The sequence below is a fragment of the Aulonocara stuartgranti genome (genome assembly GCF_965226115.1).
Source record: "Aulonocara stuartgranti genome assembly, chromosome: 4".
Classification (NCBI taxonomy): Eukaryota; Metazoa; Chordata; class Actinopteri; order Cichliformes; family Cichlidae; genus Aulonocara; species Aulonocara stuartgranti.
The window spans coordinates 24491431-24511005 of NC_138942.1; the positions used below are offsets into that span (position 1 = coordinate 24491431).

The 19575-nt window shown below is 40.8% G+C and overlaps 1 protein-coding gene and 1 long non-coding RNA gene across 2 annotated transcripts in view; both read left to right on the forward strand.

Moving 5' to 3' along the window:
* Positions 1–19575, forward strand: part of LOC309704579 (protein shisa-8) — a 137786-nt gene that overhangs the window by 63865 nt on the left and 54346 nt on the right. The gene's annotated exons all lie outside the window — the stretch shown is intronic.
* On the forward strand, positions 14–2531 carry LOC309704594. The gene is made up of 2 exons (XR_014276295.1): positions 14–453; positions 520–2531. It is a non-coding gene; the product is annotated as an uncharacterized lncRNA (long non-coding RNA).

Consider the following 19575-nt stretch of genomic DNA (forward strand, 5'->3'; position numbering starts at 1 on the left):
TTAACAGCCAAAATGGCGGAACAAAAGGTGAATGAGGCTCACGGGCTTGGTCACGTGGGAGTGAAACAGATGGAGAGAAATTTGTGCCGATGGTGGCATCCTGATTTGAGAAGGATGATACTGGAAAAGGCCAGAACGTGCCTAATTTGTGGGGCACACAACCCAAAGCCAGCAGTAAAACCTGAAGCTGGTAAGTTTCTCATGCCAGGAAGGCCAGGAGAAGAGGTCGTGATTGATTATGCCGACATGATTGATACAGGCCCAGGTGGGGTGAGGTATTTGTTGGTGTGTGTGGATGTTCTGACTGGATGGCCCGAAGCATGGGCGACCAAATGTGAAGACGCGAAAAGCGTGATTAAGTGCTTAATCAATCATTACATTCCAAGGCATGGGTTTCCCAAGAGAATTAGATCAGACAATGGTACTCACTTCAAGAATAAAGATTTGCAAGAGGTAGAGAGGATGTTGGGAGTGCAACATAAGTTCGGGACGGTCTTTCATCCTCAATCTCAAGGAAAGGTAGAGAGGATGAACCTAAATTTGAAAAACAAGTTGGCTAAAATTTGTGCGCAGACAGGGCTAAATTGGGTCGCAGCCCTGCCCATTGCTTTGATGACCATAAGATGTTTATGATGATGTTAACTTTGTATTTCAGGTGCAGTTATAACTATTTTATACATATTGCATTTTGTGCTTTTAAAGGAGTTGTGGCTCAAATTTGTCTCTGGAGGGTCACGAGCCTTTGGCTAGCGCTATGATTAGCCAATCTACTGTGAGGATAATATGAGTTCATGAAGGATTGCACACGCTTACAGACACAGAGTTAAGAAACACACATGACAGTATTGATTCCAGGCAAAAGGCCCTAAATTCATTTAGCTTTTAACTGAACTTAAAGAAGGACCAAAGAGGAAGGAAAGCATATATTTTGGTTAAGTCTGATACATTAGAATTAGAAGGTATTGTTACATTAAAGGGAGCAAAATGAAATAAAAAGGTTATACCAAAACAGGTGATAACATAGGAAATGTGAGGTTTTAAAATGAAGTTAGTGTTAACACATAGGAGTTGTTTCAAGGCAGCATTTAGCTATGATGAAATGTATACAGGAGTAATTGCTTATATGCTTAAACTTAATTGATTAAAGTGGTTGTTTTCTTTTGGAGTAGATTAACTTGCAGCAGCGACAACTTGTGCACAGGATGTTGATGATCAGATAAGGGAAAGTAGAGCGAGCAACCGGACGTGAAAGCAGGGCTTAAAGAGTTCTAAAGGGATGAGTAACGTTGAAGAGTATACATAAATACAAGTCAATAAGTTAAGAAGATAATTAGGATCAGGCTTTTGATTAAAGAGTCCCAGATAGGATAAGTTAGGGAGATGCAAGAAAAGGTGTTTTGTTTCCTTTGCAGAAGATCGATCTCGGCGACCACAGGAGGGGCGAGGATCCTGGAGATCTCGAGGTTCGAGACCACCAGAGAAGGGTCTGCGTGAGGACACAATGTATTGTGACCTCTGGTGTTCCAGAGGTCAAAAGAGGGAGTGTCGAGGAGGGAAATTATTGTACTGCTATTGTTAAATAATTGTCATTGCATTAATAATATAATCTGCAGCATGGATATTGCATTCCAAGGTTTAAACAGTGTCTCTTTCAGAAAGACTGAGTTGCAGGCTGACAGGAAGTTGTATGCAGAAGTGAAAGCAGGAAGTTATTTTGAGCCGCAGGCTAAGACGAGGCTTTAACAATGTAACAGATAGCTTTAAGAAGGCCTTAAGCAGCTATGACTATTTTATACACAATGCATATCTGTGCTTATTAAAGAGTTGGAGCTCGGTCAATTAATTGGGGGTCGGAAGCTTTGTTCGGCGCGATGTTCGGACAATCTATTGTGCAAGTGACTTGGAGCCATAGAAGGAATCGCAATACATGCTTACAAAACACTTATATCAGGTCATTTTATATTAAGGTTTTAGTAGAGGTTCTTGATTAAAACATTTATTTAGTAGAAGACATACACATAGTCTCAGTGAGCTTCTGGTCTGGTAAAAGGTCAGAAGTGCAACAGGTGAATTGAGAAAGAGCATTTGAGGACGAGACACAGACAGTAGGTGAAGAGGTGACACAAAGAGCATGTGAGGTCAACACACACACACACACACACACACACTTTAAGTTAGATTTATTTAGAGGAGAGGTTAGTTATGTTTGGCTGTAACTGCAAAATTGTCTTGGTAAAAGAGGAACCGTTTCTTGGTGTCTCGGCAAGAAAGAGGAACAAGACAAGAACTGAAAGGTAGACAGGAAGGGCTAGCCATGAAAATAGAAGATGATTTTCTGGGTGAAAAGTCATGATGATGTTGATCTGATCTATGTATAAAATGTGTCTGTGACGCATGAAGGGGCGTCAGTAAACAAACCCTGATGCTATAAAATATCTGTTCATGCTTTGATTAAGTCGAAGACTACTTCCTGTCTGCGTACAGAGTTGTCTTCCCACGCGTGTATTCATTAAAATCATCGTTTGACTTCACCCGGCCGGATCGGTGTGGTTATTCTTCGATCACCTCTTGTACCCTTCCTCAATATTGAATCTTAACATTAGTCTGTGTGTTTTCATTCATTCCTTGTCAGGTCATCTGTTGTTTCACACCATGTTTCCAGGTCTCATGTATTCATGTCCAGGTTTGTTCACATTTACGTTCACGTTCACTTTCATGTCAGGGTTCTTCATGTTGTATTTTAGTTCACCCAGTTTAGGTTAATATTTAGTTTTGCATGAGTGTGCGTTGCCCTTTGTTTGTACCTTTTTATCAGCCTTATTAAACGGCTCGGCTTCTGTGAATTCGAGGTACGTTCCACGTTCTGCGTCTGCGTTTAGGTCCATTGTTCACACTCCACACAGTCCACTTCCACACACTGTGACAGTTTTCTTTGGACACTGGTTACGTTTTCAATAATGAGAAATTATTTTTGTTTTTTATTGTTAAACCAGTCAACACTGACCTACGAATCATACAGTTATAAAAAAGACACTTAAATCAAGACATGAACCAACATCATATCTACATATAACAGACAACTTAGAAAAAACAATTTAAAAATGTTTCTTTACACGCTTTGTTTAATAGCAGCTTATTACAATAATTTGTAATTAGAATAATGTAAAATAATACAACGTGCCCCCATTTCTTTCACTCTTGACATGGTTTGCAGCGTGTCTTAAACAAATTGAGGAAAAGGAAAAAATCCTCCAAAGACTTGACACTGATCCGGAGAGATGCATCTGGACCTCAACTGGATCCATCTGCTGTTCGGTGAAGCTTCAGCACTGATGTATTGTGGCTGTACTTTCAGAGTGCACCTGAATACAATGCTAATGCAGCTAAATCATGTTTTCTCCTCTACGCTTCCTCATTTTCAATACAGTATAGTTTTAATACCATATAAGTCATGAAGTAAGGCATAAAAGTGTCAAGATGTAAAGTGAAAGGCTGCTATATTTGAAAGGAAAGAGGAAGGGGAGGGGGAGAGGAGTATCACGGTCTGTTTTCAATGATTGAATGAGTGAAAGTGTAGAGCAAAGAGTTCCTGTGGGGTTACCAATGACAGCTGATATTGCGGAGGGAAAAGAACAAGAAACTGCTGTCACTTCTTTAATTTATTATAGCAACACTGTGCTATAAAAAAAAAACACAGTATTGTAACATGTATTATAGCATTCAGCAATAAAAAGTCAGGATTATGGTGCAGTATAGAAGCTTAGTTTGCCAGTAATAGACCACAGTTGTTCTGCATCAACGCTTCAGTTTTCAATAAGACTGCATCTGAGAAAGAGTTCTTCACATTAATGTTAATAAAACTATCTGAAAACTGCAGCGATGTGCTATAAATAACAATGGGTACTTAATAGTAATGGTCCACTGTTAATGTCTAAAGAGTCTCCTCTCTACAGTTTCAGTAATGAATAAAATATAACAAAGTCTACGCCCTGTCTCAAAGCATCATCGTAGGCGTTTAATGGTAATATCCTGAGCTGCCTCCCAAACCAAATGAGACTAAACATGTGAAACTGATTTAAATTAGAAAAAAAACGGTTGACGTGAAAATTTCTTGAAACCCCTCTTTGGATTTGGTTTCTCTTCTTTTCTACCTTTTTGCTTTTTCTCCAACATAATCCCAGTGAAGCACCTACAGCACGTAACTCCACTTAAAATCGCCTGAACTTTCAAATATCATTGAAGTCACCTTGCTACAGTTAAAAAAAACATGCTTGGATTGTGATATCTCACAAAACAATCTCAGGGTCTGATATAATCAGAGCATATGGGGGGGGGGGGGGCTCAGAAGCGACTGTTATCATGATTTACAATGCAAGTGGAGCAAAGGGAGTTTGTTTACCAAACCCATTTAATATTAACGTACTGAACACAAAACAGAGCTGTGCAGGTTTATGAAAATAAGGTTTACAACATTTAGACATGCTCTGCAAGCTGCTCACCTCCTGTGAGATTCCTGACACCCCTCCCCCACCCATCACCTTCACTCAATACCAGGTTGAGATGCAAATGAGGAGACTTCACTCAGGCAAGTCTGCTGGACCAGACGGAGTGAGTCCCCTTGTCCTCAAGACCTGTGCCCCCCAGCTGTGTGGAGTCTTTCATAAACTGTTTATGCTGAGTCTGAGTCTGCAGAGGGTCCCGGTGATGTGGAAGACATCATGCCTCGTCCCTGTACCAAAGACGCCTCGTCCCAGTGGCCCCCAGGATTACAGGCCCGTGGCACTGACCCCCCACATCATGAAGACCCTGGAAAGGCTCATCCTGGACCAGCTGCGACCCATAGTAAGACCACATCTGGATCCCCTTCAGTTCGCTTATCAGCCTCGTCTCGGAACAGAGGACGCCATCATCTACCTGCTCAATCGTGTCTACACCCATCTGGACCAGCCGGCGAGCACTGTGAGGGTCATGTTTTTTGACTTTTCCAGTGCTTTCAACACCATCAGGCCGACCCTCCTGGGTGATAAGTTAGCAGCGATGCAGGTGGATGCTTCTCTGGTGTCCTGGATTGTTGATTACCTGACAGAAAGACCACAATATGTACGTCTCCCACAGTGTGTGTCTGACAAGGTGATCAGCAACACAGGGGCACCACAGGGGACTGTCCTCTCCCCCTTCCTCTTCACCCTCTACACCACAGACTTCAGCCACTGCACAGAGACCTGCCATCTTCAGAAGTTTTCTGATGACTCTGCGGTGGTTGGATGCATCAGCAGGGATGATGAGACAGAGTACCGGGCTGTGGTCGACTCCTTTGTCACGTGGTGTGAGCAGAATCATCTGCAGCTCAACGTGGCAAAGACCAAGGAACTGATCGTGGACTTCAGGAAGACCAGGAAACACTTGACCCCTGTTTCAATCCAGGGGGTCAGTGTTGACATTGTGGAGGACTATAAATACCTTGGAGTACACATTGACAATAAACTGGACTGGGCTAAAAACACCACAGCACTTTACAGGAAGGGCCAGAGTCGTCTCTATTTTTTGAGGCGACTGAGGTCCTTCAACATCTACCAGAAAATGCTGAGGATTTTCTATGAGTCTGTTGTGGCCAGTGCGATCCTCTATGCTGTTGCATGCTGGGGGAGCAGGCTGAGGGTCGCAGATGCCAACAGACTTAATAAACTGATCCGTAAGGCCAGCAATGTTGTGGGGATGGAGCTGGACTCCCTCAAGGTGGTGTCGGAGAGGCGGATGCTGTCCAAGATAAAGACAATGTTGGATAACACCTCCCACCCACTCCATGACATGTTGGTCAGTCACAGGAGCTCGTTCAGTGAGAGACTGAGATTACCGAAAAGCACCACTGAACGACACAGGAAATCATTCCTGCCTGTGGCCATCTCCCTGTACAACGCATCCACTTAACACACTGTTTGCTGCTACAGCTACACATGTTTCTTTTCCAACTATTTATTTATAAGTGACTTATGTATGTATGTATGTATATATATGTATATATTGTACTATTCTTAGTTAGCGTATTGTCTGTCTTGTCTTAATGTTGGTTTAAAATGGAGCACTGTAACAAAAAATAATTTCCCCCAGGGATCAATAAAGTATTCTGATTCTGATTCTGATTCTGAATTACAGTCAGCAGAAGTGAAACTTAGATCTTAATAATCTTAATCTGAATGTTACTGGCCTTTTCAATTGATATTATTTTTCCTGTAATATGTAGCATCTCTTTCCACTCCTGCAAGCAACACAGTCACCTGTTGTGTGTGTGTGTGTGTGTGTGTGTGTGTGTGTGTATTTAGGTCGAAAAGCATCATTATTTCCTCCATTCAGAAAGGGTGTTACATTAGTGTTAGTATGTGTAGTTTTTGAATGTACTGCAGGAGATAATCACTGTATGAGATTAAGAGAGGTCTAAATTAGTGTTAGCATCACCGTGTGTGTGTGTGTGTGTGTGTGTGTGTGTGTGTGTGTGTGTGTGTGTGTGTGTGTGTGTGTGTGTGATAATGAGAAACAAAGCCGTGGAGAAACTAACAGCTCTGTGGAAAATAAGGAAGTATCCAGTGTACAGTTGGGTCAGAACAATATTTTTTTCCAGAACAATGTGTGAAAGAGTGAGAGCAGAGGCTAGAAAGAATAAGACGGTGAGAGGTACAGGTAAAGAAAGGTAGAGGAAGGAAGGATGAACACAGTGGTACATAGAGAGAACAGATAGAAGAGACAACATGCTGCTAGCTGCGAGGGGGACAGCTGGTCAGCTGCTGTTCTGCTCTGTTCTGGTGTGGAGAGCTGCCCTGAGGACAGTCACCCTATTCTGCGCGCACACACACACACACACACACACACACACACACACACAGGGCATGCACAGGCAAAGCACATACATGGCTTTGCACGTCATTACAAACGTGCGTACAGTCTGTGCCAACTGAGCATATACCGATGTACCCACTGTGGTATGAACTTTCATGGAAATGTTCTTTGTATTTAGTGTAGAGATGATGAGTTAACAAATTGGGAAAAGAAAGCGAAGAAATAATGAGTGAAGTGTTGAAGAAATGAGGGAGAGGACAAAAAAAAGTGGGGAAAGTAAAATGAAAACATAAGGTGCGTGTAAGTGAGCCAGTGAGCGATTATATAAGAGTGAGAACCCGAGTGGAGAGGGTATCAGGCGATGGAATGTGAATAAGAAAGTGTGGCAGGGGAGGAGGAGTGAGACAGGAGCAGATGGCAGGGAAGAAAAGGAGGGAAGGAAGATGGAAAGCTGGGAATGTGCGTACACTCCCTGATCACTTATAGCTGCTGTCAGCCATGCAAATGTTGCCTAACTGTAACAGTGACTGCAGCACAAAGAAGTAGAGATGCTTCTTTTCTTTCTTTTGTTCATCAAATTGCAATCAGCTGAATTCAGCACCACTTAAAACAACATGAAGCAAGAACCAGTCAGCTTCAATCTAAAGCATTTAAACATATTATACATTTAGACTTTAATTTACAGAGCTAGCATGTCTAAGAATTTTACAGAGTGGAGTTTATTGTATTTTGCATATACTATATTTTCTGGCTTTAATAGCAGAACTTATTCAAGAGAAGTAAAAGACTGGCCCATAATAGCAACAGATACTGTTTTGAGCACTCTTTTTAGCCCCCATATTTCTTCCAATAATAGCATGACTGGCACAAAATTTGAGTCAGCAAATGTCAGCCTAAGAAGGCGAACATCATTTCTGCTTAGAATTGCATTTTCAGAAACCTACCCATACAAATGGATTGTTGCCATTATAATAGAAACATGTGATTTGTTACAGCTACAGCACTGTACATGGTCTTTAGCAAGGTCTTGCATGCAAACATATATAGACTTATATAAGGCTAAACAAAGTTTGCACAGTTCTAATGTGCTTGAAAGTCAATATTTGGTATGACCACCTTTATTCTTCTACACAGTTTGAACTTTCTTATTGTTTCTTTTAGTGGTCCTCAGGTGAGTGTAGCAGGACACAAATCATTCAGAAAGTTCAACTTTTATCTAATCATAATATTTTCCCAGAAGTCTTGGAGCTCATCAAGATGTGTTTTGGCAAATGTGAAACGAGCCTTGTTTTGTTTTTGATCATCAGTGGTTTTCTCCTTGGATCTCTCCCGTGGATGCCCGTCTCTTATGTGTAGAGACAACACCGGTTCATCCCTTGAGTTTGGTGCCTTTTTAATGTTTGAATAATTCATAGGTCAGTGTTAAGTGGTTTAACAAAACAAATGGAAACAGTCAGGTGCAAGGAATGGACTGAAAATGAGTCATAGTCGATGTAGAAAGAAAACTTTAAAGGACCTTCAGAAAGCCTGGAGAACTACTGCTCAAGACCACTTTAATAAATGAAGAGAAAGTCTGACTCCTTGGAAGCAAAATATAAGGAAATGAGGGGTGACTCAAGACTTTTGCACAATATTGTACATATCTATAATGTTACACCTGCTTTACAATAATTATGTCCTGCAATTTCAGACTTTGGATGACTGATGAATCTGTGCAAACACACAAAAAAAGCCACATATGTCTGTGCTCTACTTAATATTCCAACACGCTTTTACAACACATTAAATAATCATGCTTTGTTCCGTCTCAGTAATTCAAATGCACACATGTGATTCTTTATTCAGAAGTTCTCACAGGTAACCTTGTAACAAAAAAACTCCCTGTGCTATAAAAGGGGAAATATCTAAGCTCTTCTTCTCCACTGGAGGTCTCTTCTGACATGGGTATGGTTTTGCATTTGTGGGGCATAATTTGCATGTCAGTAGCCTTCAATAGAGGCCCCGAAAAAAAAGGGAGGGGGAGGCATAGATAGGGAAATAAAAACATTAGAGGGAAAGAGAGGCGGAAAAGAGGAAGAGAAGAAGAGTGAGAGAAAACTGAGAGAAACAAATGGAGCAGGAAGAGAAGGATTGTGCTTTTGATGCAGAGGGAGAGCAAGAGAGAGGGGAGGAGGGAGAGATGGGATCAGCCTGACATTGAAATCAAAATAAGGAAATGGTTATCACTGCAGCCTGCAGGACGGGTGCTATGTGAAAACACATCCTATAGAGGCAGGGGGATCGTGTGTGTGTGTTAGCATCTGTGTGGGTGTTTGTTTACTTGTGTGTGCCCTTGATTTCTGTGGATCGTCACTACAGTGCCACATGGGGACGGTGCCAATTATAACCGCGCTGAGCGTCAGCAACACACCACCAGAGACGGAACGAACGAGAGAGGGGGGTTAAACACAGCAAAACTGAATTAAGGCTATATTAAGAAGTACGTGCGTCTGTATGAGTCAATATTCATACAATCACAGAAACACGCACTCGTGCATGAGTGTATTGTACACCGTGTAGATCAGGTGGAGTTTTCTTTTAAATTAGTTTGAAATATAACTCCTGTCAGGCGTTGTGTTCAAACACCTGACAGGATGTGCGCATGAACCACAAAGTTCCTTGCTGACCTTTTGATGACTGCTGTAACCATTGACCAGCCTTCAACTTCTGACCTCATGCAACCAGATTTAATCCTGAAGAGCAACACATTTTATGAGATCTGGAATATGTCTAATCAGGCTTGGCAGCAATAATACAGGAACAGAAACGGCAACCCACTAAATATCGCTGAGGCCTGTGCACAACAAGTTAAAAGGATCTAGTGTAAATTTGCATTCATCTGCCACTTCATTAGGTCACCTGTAGAGCTCCTCATTAATGCAAATATCTAAATAGTCATAGCAACAAGGTGGACATTGTCAAAATAATCCAATAAAGTTTAAAGTGAGTGTCAGGATGGAGAAGAAAGGTGATTTTAAACATGGCCTGGTTGTTGGTGCCAGAACATGCCGGTCTGAGTATTTCTGAAACTGCTCACCCTCTTGCATTTTCACACACTACCACCTCTACTGAAAATATACCGTGAGAATCAGTGTTCTTTGTGAAAATGTCTTATTAATGTCAAAGATCAGAGAAAAACGACTAATCATAAGGTCAGACTGCTTTGAGCTGATAGGAAGAGAAAGGTCACTCAAATAACCCCTCACTACAACCAAGGTATGCAGAAGAGCATCTCTGAATGCACAACACATCCATCTTTGAAGCAAATGGATCTTCGTCAGCTAAGAACAGATAACATAGGCTACAATTTGCATAAAAGTAATAGTACAATCAATACAAGGTTGAATAAATTTTACCTGGTCTGATGAGCCTTAAAAATGTGAATTTAGCATAAAAAACAGCATAAAAACATGGATCCATCATGCCTTCCACAGTTCAGGCTGGTGGTGGTGCTAGAATAATGTGAGCACCTTAGCACCACCTGAGCATTGCTTAAACACCTATCATGTGATTGCTGATGGCCGTGTCCATACCTTTATGACAACAGTGTACCCATCTTCTCATGGTTGCTTAAAATAGGATGTGTGGATGTCTAGAAGTTCAAATCACTGCTGGGATGTGGTGAGAATATGACATTTTGGATCAACTATATGATGCTGCCATGTTGCTATAATGGACCAAATCTCTGAGGAATGTTTTCAGCACCTTGTTGAATCGATGCTGTGAAGAACTGGGTCACTTGTGTGGAGTGTGCACTGTGTTGCATCAGGTTCAAGTCAAAATCTGAACTAAAAGCATTCCTTACATCCTCAGCTGTGCAGTTTATGAATAAGTAACTTGATAAATAATGTGATAAAATTATGAATATCACGTTTTAAAAGTGAAAGGAATCAAATATAAAAATGAACTAAATATTGTAAATATTAAAAGTGTTGATTCCAAAGCCTGCAGCAGGAACACAGCACAAGCCTTTTGCTGTATTATCCATGTCAAACCTGTTTATTCCTATATCTGTATATGAATATGCAATTTTCTTTAGTCATCTTCATTCTCCCAGTTTTGCTTTCTCCTCCTTCTTGCAGCTTATTCATTCTTCTCAGTTTTTCTTTCTTTCTCTCGACTTTCATATGGTCGAGAGGAAGAAAGCAATGATCTATTATTGTCTGCAGAGAAAGAGGGTTAGGGAATGTGATTCTGCATTTCCCTCATACAGAAACTTCGAACACCTCATTTTCTCTCCCCTCGGGCCAAAATATCTTTATCTTCCCCTCGAGCTGAAATTATACCGATGCTGCCAAAACTGCCCGTAATGAAGTACTTGAAAAGAAAAATCCCAGTTATATTTTCTACTAAGTTGCAGGTGGTTTCATGAATTTATTGAACATATTGACTTGAATGTCTTTTACACTGACTTTCACTGTTTTGTGAAGAAGAATTTTCCCTTCTTGGCTGTTTCAAAACTGTTACTTATCAGTCTCTGACTTGTTTTGTTAAAATAAAATCCTCCCTGATTGCTGGGCAAATCAGGTTTAAATCAGGCTAATAATGCAATAGTGCTTCAGTCGCTCTGCTCTTCCACTGCAGTATCATTTTATCTATCACAGTATTTCCAGTTCCCTCTCATTAGTTGCCAATCTTCTCTGATCTCCCGCCTTCTTTGTGCTCGCAGTCCCACTTCCCTCAAGGCCTCTCTTTCTTTTTTGGTATTTTCTGTCACTTCTCTGTCCCCTTCGCCTTTATCTCATTCTTCTCCCTGCTTCGCTCTTTTGCTCTCTAAATCATAGCCTCGGTGTCTGCAGACTGAGCTGTGTTATCCGTCATTTTCTCACTGAATTCTAAAGTCACCCAGAAATGATCACAGAGCTTCAATAAATAGATCTGATATCCCCTCTGGTGATCTCAGGTGTTCTGGAGTTGAGCTGCATGGAGTTGAAAGCAAATTTGTTGGGGGGGGGGGTTACAGGGCCAGAACCTGAAGGTAACAGTAGCAAAGCACTGGGATAAAGCAGAAGAAAAGCCATGAGTTTGTGGGAAACATGTAGTATTTTTGGTTTATCTCATTTAAAAGAAATCTTTTTTTTAAAAAGTGTTAAAGTGTAAAATTAATATATCTAATAAAATGAACTCATATAACAAACATATGAACAGGTTCAGTAGCCTTATTCTATCCATTCTAGTTCTGTGTTGATCTGTCCGCTGACACTGCTGAAAGTCAACCAACTCACAGAGGAGAAATATCCAGAATAAGCTTATTAACAAGCCAGGGCAGCAGCAGATTACAGCTTTAGCGAACGGCCAAAACAATGACACAAAACTGACAAACAAAGTCACGCAGTCAGATAGACAGAAACCCGACCAGAGGGTCAGTGGTCTGAAGGGAGAAATGAATACTGTGTGGTGGAATTCAAATCTAAAGTTAAAGTTTTATATAGATAACAACAAAATGTATCCTACATAGGGATGGGTATCGTTTAGGTTTTATCCGATACCGGTGCCAAACCGGTACTTTTGAAACGGTGCCGGTGCTCAAACGGTGCTCAAACCGGTGCTTAAAGAATGGAGAACACAAAATTGGTCCAAAAACCTCTGTTCAGCTGGTTTTTTTTGTAAAAAGATAACAATGTTAGCCTTTTCTGCAGCTATAGGGCATATAGAATAGAATAGAATAGAATAGAATAGAATAGAATAGAATTCAACTTTATTGTCATTGCACATGCACAGGTACAGGGCAACGAAATGCAGTTTGCATCCATCCAGAAGTGCTTTAGTGATATAGATATATTACAATATATATTAGCAATAATATAGATATGTAAGTATATTACAGAAATGAGTCTATTATGGTATGTTATAATGTACACGGTATGAAGTATGTTGTGAATATTCTATAACTATAAGTATGTACAGGCTGTAGTGAGTACAAGCTATGTACAGGCTATGAACAGGATATAAATATGAAAAACTATACAGAATATGAAATAAATAACTTTACAGAATCTGAGATATACAGCTATACAGAAATGGGAACTATGCAAGTTGTAAACAGTTGTAGGGTTAAAAATTATTGAATGTACAGAATGATTATTTACACAGAGCTATACAGTAGTGCAGTTAAGATAAGTGAGGGTGTAGATAGTTTCTACAGAGGCTATATAAAGTGCTAGTGGTTGTGAGTGGTGGTTCAGTCCATGTTATTATTGTGTTTGAGGGTACAGTTGTCCATTGTGGGTGTGTGTATGTTCAGTCCATGTGTTAACGTGGGTCAGATGTCAGGAGGCAGAGTTCAGGAGTCTGACAGCTGTAGGGAAGAAGCTGTTCCGGTACCTGGTGGTCTTAGTCCGGAGGCTCCTGTGGCGCCTCCCAGAGGGCAGGAGGGTGAAGAGTCCATGTGATGGGTGACTGGGGTCTTTGATGATTTTCCCAGCCCTTTTCAGACACCGCTTCCTGTAGATGTCTTTCATGGCAGGAAGTGGTGCTCCGGCGATGCGCTGGGCAGTTTTCACGACCCTCTGCAACGCCTTCCGGTCCGAGGCAGAGCAGTTCCCGTACCAGACTGTTATACAGTTGGTCAGGATGCTCTCGATGGTGCAACGATAGAAGTTCACCAGGATGTCTGAGGACAGGTGGTGATATATGGTATCACTCTTGGCTGGAAGCAGTGCTTAAACAATCGAAAAAACACAAACTTTGTCCTAAACCTCTCATGTTTAGCTGTTTTCCACTTTTTCTTTGGTCATTTTAGCCTTTTTGGCCAGGGTGAAGGGAGTATCTGCCATCAAACAAGAAGACAGCTGCATGTAACTACGACGGTGTTCGCTAGTTCACCTTACATGCATTAATGTAATAACGTGGTTAGCCTACTCAACGTAAATTACACACGAACAACATTAAGCTACTCACGCAGAGAAGAACGGCTGCTGCTGCTGCCATCATCATCCGTCATCATTTCTGCTACACTGGCAGGGCTGGGGGCCAGGACTCTCCTCTTCGGGTTTTTGGGGGATGTTGCTCCGGGTCCGATAACAGGCAACCCATTCGCAGTAGATGCGCTCGGTGTGAGGTCTCGCAGCAAGCTATCAAATACGGCGCATTTTTCGGCTTTAAAAAAACGCTATGCGTCGCCAGGTGTTTCATCGGATTTGAGGTGTTACCTCCTTTGACAGTATCACAGTATCAGCTTAAAGCACTTGTTGCATGCTGCTGAGTTTGCATCTTTTGCTGTGAAGTACAGCCAGACTTTTGACCGCTTCGCCTTGGGCATTTTTAATCTGTAGCTCTGCTCTAAAAGAACGTACGTACCTGGACCCGCCTACTATCCTCGGAAACGTAAAATGATTGGCTAGAATTCAAAGTGTATCACGTCTCAGGCAAAAAAAGCACCAAAATAAAGCACCGAAATGTGCACTGCTTTTCGGTCTGGTTACTACCGTTTATGGGTCAGAACTGATACCGGTACCCATCCCTAATCCTACATTTATTTCTTCATTCTGTATTTCTAGTTGCTACTAACACATTTTGTTTTTATGGCGTCCTGTTTTAATCTTCTGCACAGGTTAGGTTTTACGTTGCCCACAAGATAATTAACAGTAATTCAGTATATGCATCTCTAATGACTTCTGATGTGCAAAGCCACCATATAATGGGGAGAAATCAGCTAATGAAGTTTTAGTTTCAACTCAAAATTTCTATCCAACAACAAATTCATCGATTTTCTTTACTGGTTATCCAACTTAGGGTTGCAGGGAGGGTGGAGCCTATCCCAATCCCTATTGCCAATATATGGTGCGTTTGTGCAGCCACAGTCTTTACACACAGATGAATTTGAGTGAGTTACCTAGATTAATACAAAGGCATTCCCGAAATGTTCGGCCTGTTCATGCTGCTGGAAAACTGTTATACTTGTTGCACTGAAAAATATGTGCTTTAGATGTGGTTTATATGCTAAATTGATTATTTAGCTCATCACTAGGTATGTTAGTATGATAGCATTAGCGAATTAACACTGTTGTGTGGTCGCTGACCAGGTGACTTTAACTTTGGATTTCTGACAACCAAAGTTGGGTTAAGTGAATAAGGCCCAAGTCACACAGGATTAGAGACCAGTCTGCAGCCAATGGCAACCACGTGGTTGTGAGGGAGAAATGGGTATTCAATAATCAGTTGAATATTCATGACATTTATGTCAAGTTGGCATCTTCCATCGAAACTATGGGCAACCGAAACAACTTTTTAGCAACCAAAATAATCATAAAGAAGTTTTTTGTGCAGTGTCCTCTTTGGACATGTTTTGAAACACTTGGTAACCAGTTGGGTAATACACATGTATCCCTAGCAACCACTGGTTGCATCACGTCGAGTATGAAAGACAACTCTTCAGCATGACATCGCATGTGAAACCTCATATAATGATTAAGTACGTTGTGAAAAAGCTAGAACAAAATTTAAAGGTTCACAGGAGCCGTTATTCGTTAAGACATTTTACACATTACCAACATGTTACCCTCAGAAAAGAATAAGTTCACGCCTTGATATTTAACCATACAGGAAACCAAAAAGTGCTTATGATGTCCAAACAGCCACATTTAAAGATGGAGTAAAATTCAGCTGCCACAAAAAGAGCAGAGACACTATATCATTTAAATCGAATGATAAAACATTTTTCAGTATTTGCTGACATACACACTGTAAGTGTTGTTGTACTGAAATTCTATTACACTCAGTTGTTTATGTAAAAAAAAAAAAAAAGAGTAGTTACGCAATGAATGGAAAAAAAAAGATCCCGGGTTATTTTCCCACCTTAGTTGTGTGGAAATGGGTGGAAATTACAGGTTATCATTTTCAAAAATGAAGAGAAATTGCTTTGTGTTGAGTGGTGGTTTTAGAGGCTTTTCAACCTTGAAGCAGAGGTCCGTACAGCTTTATAGTGGCACAAAAGAAAACATCTGTAGGATGCATGCTCTCGGATGCCATCAGTGTCTGTACAAAACTTCATGTTAATGTAACGTGAGTGGTTTTCTGTGTTCTCTGCTTTCAGTACGGTGTTCAGGCCTCTGTAGCTGCTGCAGAGGACATGTGAATTTAGAAATGTATATAGGACAGGTGGGGGGGGGGTAATGTATCTTTAGACACATCTCTATTTTCCCATGTGTGTGAAGAGTGAAGATGCTTGTTTGTGTGAGTGTGTGCAGCTGTGTGGATTGCTCCAGTGTTGTGCAGTGGACTTTTTTTTTCCTTCTCTGTCATTTGAAGGACATAAGAGTCCACTCTTAGCCACCACGCACCGAGCAGTCATAACAGCCCCCTTCCACACGCAGACATAGCAAGGCCAAGCATCGTGGGTAGCGTGGACAGACGTTCTTATAAATTGGAGCTCAATGGAGACAGATGACAACACCTTGCCAGTGTGTGCTGTCTTAATGTGCAGTTTATCGTGCATGAGTGTGTGTTGAGTATTAGAAATGTCAAGAGAGGCTTAGGGAGGCTTTGTTATGTCTGTCACCACCTGCCTCGAGCCATCCCTGGGGTTAACCATTATGAATTGAAACATTTTTACACATTTGACCTTAGAAAAAGCGCAGCAGTGTGAGTTAGCAGCGCTGCATGTGATGCTTGTGGTTGTGTTGTCCGTATTTGTCTCCCAATGACCAACATTTTTCAGTGGATGTAAAATCGTCTCTCTGGTTTAAGTGAAACAAAGCAATCCTCATGACATCATTTTTGGAGGGCTATTAAATATCAGCAAATCTTACCATTGAAGAAATTGTGAGAATTGTAACGTCTTTGTGTTTCCAGGTTTTATTTGCTCAGTGAGTGTGCATGCAAAGACACCTACTGTAGCTCTACTTTGTAAGCAAGAAGTGGCTGTTTTCTATGTGTTAGGTGCAGTGAGGAGTAAGGCAGATCAAAGAGGGATGCATGCATTTCATGGATGCAAAGAGCTTGTGAATGTGTGCGCATGTGAGTATTTGTGTGTGTGTCTGTTGGATACTGATAGGAGCCTCTGCTGAGCCCCTGAGTGAGGCGCAGTGTGTGGCTATACATTAAATAGCCAGGATTAGCCGTGACTGCTGCAGGCTCACTGATAGCATTACTGTTATGAAGCGACTGGAAGGAATCGGACTCCATTTTGGCTCTGTTATTCTGTCATAATGAGGTATAACCCCTGTCAAAGAGGACTCAGTGGCTTCCTGGTTAATGCATTAGGGCCAAGTGCAGCTCTGGAGCTGGCTACCAGAATAGGAGATGACACACACTGAAAATATTCCAGCAAAAAGAAAAAAAAAGTTACAGGAAGCAAATATATATTCTATTGATGGTCCTTATAATTGGAAAATAATTTCAGTAATTTCCAAGTGTACCTGGCTGTTAAATTAAACTAAAATACAATATATACACACTAAAAAAAGCAGGCTAAATATTGAATTTGGGCACTGGTGCACAATCAAACTTAAGACAAAATACGGTGTCAGTCCACACCTCCGCAGTGAGACACAGAACTACTTCTTCTGTTAAGTGGAAAACCAATACAAATTAGTTACAGTTCATTAACACGAGCAGTTGTGCTCAACATCCTCCTTATGCAAACTTTGTCTCTCTTGCATTGGGCACAGGAAGTGTAGCATCACCTGCTAGTTTTTGTGGAAGACTTTACTGAAAGGTTCAAATTTGGAAGATTGGCCATCTTTATTTGTTTTTTGTTCTTTTTATTGGACATGACAACAATTGTGCAACGAGGGCAGCACTGAGGACTTACACGGGCCGCTTTGGAAATAAAAAATGTTTAAACAGTTGAATATTAAGCACAAATTATGAACTGATGTCTTCTCAGCTGTTTATGATCACTTCATATGTTAATATTTTTAAGCCTTCCTGATTATATTACAATTTTAAAAATCTATGTAGAGAAGATTAAACATGAAACTGAAAAGCATAGTTTCTCTTTCTTAATTCCTCTAAAAACTGCACAACATTATTATTAAGGGCCCAATGTGCAGCAAGACTAAGATTTTTCTAGGTTGGATGTTGAAACACACAATTTCATAAATTATACAGAATACACAGGATACTATGATGACAAAGATATGTTGGTTTCATCACTTGGTTCCATATCTATCTATGGATGTTACCACAACCAAATGTATTTATTATTTAACAATGGAGGGCACCAAAAGTAGAAAAGCAAAAGTTACAAAAAAGTTGTTTGTTCTCTAGAGCAGGAATATCTTCATACAGTATACACTCTATCAGGTCTTGGGTTTAACATATCAGGAGAGAATTTAGAAAATAAAATATTTAGCTTTAAAATTAGGCAAATACAACCTCACATGAATGACAAAACATGTCATTATTTCTTTAACAAAGTCAAAGTGCAGAAGTTGTGTGAAAAGCTAATTACAGCCCGTGATTCGGTAGCTTGTAGAACCACCTTTAGCAGCATTAACTTCTTTATTAATCGCTCACATCGTTCAGGGTATTTTGGGACACTCTTCTTTAAAACTGTGCTTCAGTTCGTCGAGGTTTGCTTCTTAAGGTCCCACTGCAGCATTTCATTCAGGCTGAGGTGGACTGCCACTGTACCACCTTGATTCTTTTCTTTTTCAGTCATTCTGGTGGAGATTTGCTGCTCCTGTTGCATGACCTAATTTGGACCAAGCTTTAGCTGTCAGACAGATGGCCTCACACCTGACTTTAGAATATTTTAGTATACAGAGGAGCTCATGGTCAACTTAATGACAGCCAAATCCCCAGGTACTGCTGCAAACCTCCACCACTGTGCTCGAGTTGTGGATGTATAATATGATGAGCTAATATTTTTTAGTTTTTTTCAAATATGGTGATGTGCATTATTGTCACAGGACATGCAGTTTCTCTGAGCATTGCACAAAATTGCAGATTCCCTGCTACTAGGAAGATAAATTCCAAGTTAAATAGTAAATGGACTGATTCTGATATAGCGCTTTTCTACTCTACCTGAGCACCTAAAACAACATGCCCAATTCACACAAGCACTTTTGTTTATAGATGTAAGTGCTTTGAACTTAACATTCACACTCCAATTGATGTATCATAGAGCAACTGTGGGTTAGTATCTTGCCCGAGGATATCTGACATGCAGACTGGAGCAGTCAGGGTTCAAACCACCAACCTGCTGATTAGAAGATAACATGCTCTACCACCTGAGCTGCTCCACCCCATCAGAGTAGAGGTCAAAATGTAAAACACAGATAGCATCACTGAAAACTGTTTTTCAAACTTGTGATTCCAGTTCAAACAAACTAACACACACACACCCGACAGTCACTAGAAATGGTGTTGTAGGTGAGCTAGCTACCACGAGATGCTCTAAGGTGTTTGTGGAAGAGTGTGAGTATATTACTTTATTCCTGCTGGCCCTGATAATGCTTTAATTATCTTAAATATAAGAAAACTGGTAGGGTCACCAATAAGAAGGTTGGTGAATCGATGCGTGGCTCCTTCTGTCCAGATGTTGAGGTACCCGTGGGCAAGATGCTGATGCATCCATCAGTGTGCGTGTGTGAATGTTAGCTTTTATTAATCTATATGCAAACAGGTAAAAGACACTTGCAGTACACAGTGCTCCCTCACTATAACGCGGTTCACCTTTCACAGCCTCGCTGTTTTGCAGATTTTTTGTGTGCAATTTTGCATGTCTTTTTTTTCTACAGCGCATTGTGTTCTGCGTCC